The following is a 4742-nucleotide window of genomic DNA, read 5'->3' on the forward strand; positions in this document are numbered from 1 at the left end:
CTGCTCCTCGTCCCTATAAGGATAAATAAAACATTTAAAACATTTCAAAAAGAAAATCTTTCAAAAAGTATTCAAGAATTTTTTTTTGAAAAAAAATATTTCAAAAAGAACAAAATTTATATGGCTACAAGTTACCATCAACTTCCATCCTTAGAACAATATCACTTAAATACAGTTATTAGTGCTATGTAGAAAAACCTGGGAGTCAAAGTAATCTGGAATTCTTGAGTTTTGAAGGCTATAAGAAGCTCTTACATGAGCTAAACAGGCTTAGCTGAATGAACAACCTAATGTTGATTAACACAGTCTGGTAAGCAATATATTCTGTCATGAAAGTTTCCTGCAACACATGGTCTACAAAATGGACAGGAAAAAAAGAAAATACATCTGTGAATCACTATGTTCATCTCTATTCTCAAAAATACTACTGCACTGAGAAGCTCTAGTTATGAGCAAAAACAAGGTGATAGGAATCCCTACTCAAACAGAACTTTAAAGCTCTGACCTTGCCACTTTAAAATAGACACTGAAAAATCAGACACACAAGTGTAGATAAAGGGAAGATTATGGGCATACATAAATTCTCAAAAGAAGAAGGAAAAAAAAAAAAGAGAGAGAGATTGGAATACAAATAACCGTAGATGTGAAGATGTGATAGAAGTCTTTTATGTGGCAGATCAAACTTTTATAATCTCTGCTTCATAAATTAAAAAGGTTAAAAGGTTGAGAGAGGATGTTTTAAAAGTTGGGAAATTTCAGGAGGAATGAAGTAAGATTTTTTCCATATGCTATATAATAATGTTGCAGTAATCACTGCAAAAGTATGTCAGAGCTGTCACAAGTTATGAGGTAAAAAGGTAGTGGTAGAAATAACAATAAAAATTGTGAATTTCCAAAGAAATGTCAAAATATATCCTGACAGATGTTAAGCATAATGGCTAGAATGTAAACACAAAGGCATCAGAGCAAACCTGACTGTGTTGGCCTCTATTTCAGTCTAAGATTTTGAAGTGTCATGACAAAATTCACAGAACTTTTGTAACTGGAATAGAAAATTCCACATTCCTGAGAGATAATGAAGGAACACAATGGAGAAATGAGTAGGACTACATTGTAGAATCAAGTCTGAACTATAAATAATAATTGAAGAAGAGGCTGACACTCCTAACACATTTTGGGAAATAAAAATCCAGAATGAGCTGTTTTCCACCCAAAGGAGGTAATGATTCCAAGACAAAAACAAAACAAAACAAAAACCCACCACACTAAGGCAACAGCATCTAGAATTCAGGCATTTTTCTCCCTAAAGAACTGTTTTTACTGAAATGTAAACAGACTACCATATTTTTATTAAAAGACTGAACGACAAATAGAAATACTCTACAAAAACAAAATACATCTTATTTTTGCCAACAAAATATATATATGTACTGAACCCCTAAGCGTATATGAGAGGGTAGAAAAAGATAGTGGCATCATTTATGGAACTATCACACCTTACCTGAACAAGATGGATTAGTGTGGTTAGAATGGCACATCGTAGCATATTGTGCTCCTCACTCTGTTTCCAAAGGAGGGGTAAATATTGAACCAAACATCCTACATATGGCCGTATCTGAAGTTCAGAACATAAATTTTTGTCTTAATGTGTGAAACAAGGTCATTAATTTATCTCAGGCTTAATTTTTGAAAGATTTAGGATCTACTTTTGTCACAATAGAAATACAATTTGCTGTAGTTTATTGCTCTCTCCCTTCTAAAACATCACATTCCATACTGTGTGACCAGAATGACTTCTGACTCTATAGTGTTCTGAAAAGAATATATTAGCTATGCTGACATTTGTGAAATGATAAAGCTTAGGAAGTATACACAGCACAAAATTCTTGGATTTTGACATCTGAAGATGCTCCCATATCACTGTGTTCTCCACTTAGACAGGATTACTGAATAACTGCATTCTCTAAAACCAGAAATAAAACAGGGAAAAAAAAAAAAAAAAAACGCCTCTTAAAAGAGTTGTTGCAGAATGCCATACTCTCAATAGACTTAAAAGACCATCACTTAATTGGTTTTCCTGTTATTTCCCTGGGTAATAAAAGACACAAGGGAACTTGCTCCCATGTTGACTTTTTCTCCAAAGGACAATTAGAAAAAACTACATTTGGCTCTAAGAGAGGATTACTTGTAAAAAGAGAACATAAGCTTCAACCATGCATTATTTCTGTTTTAATTACAGCACTGCCATGAAAAAGAAGAGACAACAGCAGACAACAATTCATTTCTGCAAGAATATTGCCAGTTTCTTTAAATTGGAGGTGAAAATGTAGAAAGCTCTCGAAATTGATAATCAGGATTTAAAACCTTGGTATGCAGCTAAGGATAGTGCTAAGGTAATCCTCGTTCATACCAGAGCCTAGGAGAAATTAGGAATTTAACTGCACAGCCCCTAAACATTTTGTCACAAGAAATGTCTATAATATGTAAGGTTCACTAAAAAAATATAGTTCAGAGGTAAGAAGAGATAATTTGCCAGAAGTTTGGGAAAAAATAACATTCCAAGAATTAAAGAATTTAAATAAGCAGATGGATTTTATCTGTTCTCAAAAAAATCAAAACAAAAAAATGTAAAAAAAAAAAAAACAAAAAAAACCCATAGCAAATTTATAAAAGAATTAAGAAAAAAAGAATCAAGATCATGTTACACAAAAAGAGATCAGTGGAAAATGACATCAGGTAAAACAAATAATGCAGGTGTCTACTATAACAACAACTTATCTATTAATCAGAGATTTTTTTTCCTGCAAAAAATTTTTTAAAAATACCTGCATATTGACTCTTTCAATCACACAACAAAGAACATTAAGAATGTGCATTTTGGCGTCACATTCTGTAACTCCCTGAAGCAGCTGAAAGAGCAGTGTAAACATGGATTCCAGATACTAAAAGAAAAGCAAACAACAGCATAGACCATTAAAAAAAATTAGTGATACAAATCAGCACTTATTCCCATATGCTTACAACACTTACCTAAGACTTCCATGCACCTTGAACAACACTTACAGAATGTGCAAAATGTTTGCCTTTCCTTTGCAAAATGTGTATTAACCACTCACAGATTAAAGGTGGTTATAAAAAAATTTAAGAGATGCTCATGTGTAACAGCTCAAGCACATGACCTAATTTAGAGCATATAGTTGTCATGTTTTAAGAAACACGACTTTGCAGATGAGATTGTTTAAAGCCAAAAGCATCTCTCCAGAAAGAACATTTTATAGAGAGTTATAAACAAAGTTATAAGCTCTTCCAGCCTCTGGGTCAATAAATAAAATTCAGATTTTGAACTGAAGGAGGCATCTTAAACAACTTCAGCATAGATAACATAGCTTGCAGAAATTCCAGTGTTGATGCACTTTGCATTTTCATCTAGTCTGTTCCCCCCAAAAATTGTGACTCAAATGCAAACAAAATACAGATGGTAAATTTGTGAGACCAACATAAATCCTTGCTGTATTTATATTTACAGCTAATATTTCACTGCTTATGTAATGCCAGCACTAATGACCACAATAAACAACATCCAAATAGGACAGCAAGAAAGTGCTTCTATATTCAGAAGATGCTTTTATAATCAAACATCTACAGTTAGTGTGTATATATATAATATATATATATATAATATATATTTATAACATATGTGTGTGTGTGTATATGAAAACAGTGTTTGGAAAAGGCATATTGGAAAGGAAGCAACACTGATGAGGAGGCTTATTTTTTGAAAACAGCATTTGTGCTAGGAAAAAAAACAGTATCTTGCAGTACACGTACATCTAGTACTAAAGAGAACTGCAGCAAGTTATAATATTTATAATAGAAAGAGGTTTTGAATTGTATCTGTAAACTGCACATTAGAAACCTTAACAGAGGCAGGTGGAATCTTCAGACACTTTGGCCAAAAATTAAATATATGTGTGTGTGTGTGTGTGTGTGTATATATATATATATATGTGTGTGTGTGTGTGTATACGCACACGTCTTACTGAGTAGTCTGGGTTAAAGTGAACTTGGAAATGATCTTTTCCTGCTTTCCTTATAAGAATCTGCTCATGAAAATACTCCCAATACAAATGCTCTTACTGGTAAGAACTGGTCAGTTCTGAATTTGAAGTCATCTACAGGTAAACAGTCATTAAGGCAAAATTGAATACTGAGTGACAAATAAATGAGAGATCAAGGTAAAGAAAGAATTCATTAGTAACTTCCAAATCATTTCCAGCCACTTCAAAATAACTTATCAAAAAATCTTAAGAGAAGGATATTTAACTTCAGCATTGTAGCTGCCTCTATATGGACCTGAAAGGCAAAAAAACATCAGAAACCATCACACTTACCTCCATTAAATATTTTGATTATCATCACAATATCTTCAAATAGCAAACCAATTATTGTTTTGACAATTGAATCCTCCCACATATTCTGTCATCTCCTAAGAAGTTTTGTTAGTTCAGCATAAGCATATTTTTGGTTAGAAACTTTTGAAGTTTATTTGGCAACATTAAAAAGATAATACCCAGGAAAAAAAAAAAATCAGGCAATACCCTTAAAGGGTCAAGAAAGACCTGCATAAGAAGGTAGCTAGCCTGTGATAAAAGCTGTTGCAGTGGAGAATGATCTTAACCTCAGTATCTTATGGCTGTCACTCAAACAACTCAGAATCACAGATCAGCTCAAGCCAGCAAAAC

At 33.0% G+C, this 4742-nt stretch overlaps 1 long non-coding RNA gene across 1 annotated transcript; it reads right to left on the reverse strand.

Annotated features, from left to right (window-relative positions):
* Nucleotides 1–2910: 2910 nt before the first annotated feature.
* Nucleotides 2911–4185, reverse strand: LOC104566291 (uncharacterized). Its single transcript, XR_015913719.1, has 2 exons — nucleotides 4138–4185; nucleotides 2911–2942 (listed from the first exon to the last, which is right to left on the reverse strand). It is a non-coding gene; the product is annotated as an uncharacterized LOC104566291 (long non-coding RNA).
* Nucleotides 4186–4742: the final 557 nt, after the last annotated feature.

Source organism: Tinamus guttatus, unplaced genomic scaffold, assembly GCF_059628265.1.
Source record: "Tinamus guttatus ecotype Peru unplaced genomic scaffold, ASM5962826v1 Tinamus_guttatus_pri_ptg000391l, whole genome shotgun sequence".
NCBI classification, from domain to species: Eukaryota; Metazoa; Chordata; class Aves; order Tinamiformes; family Tinamidae; genus Tinamus; species Tinamus guttatus.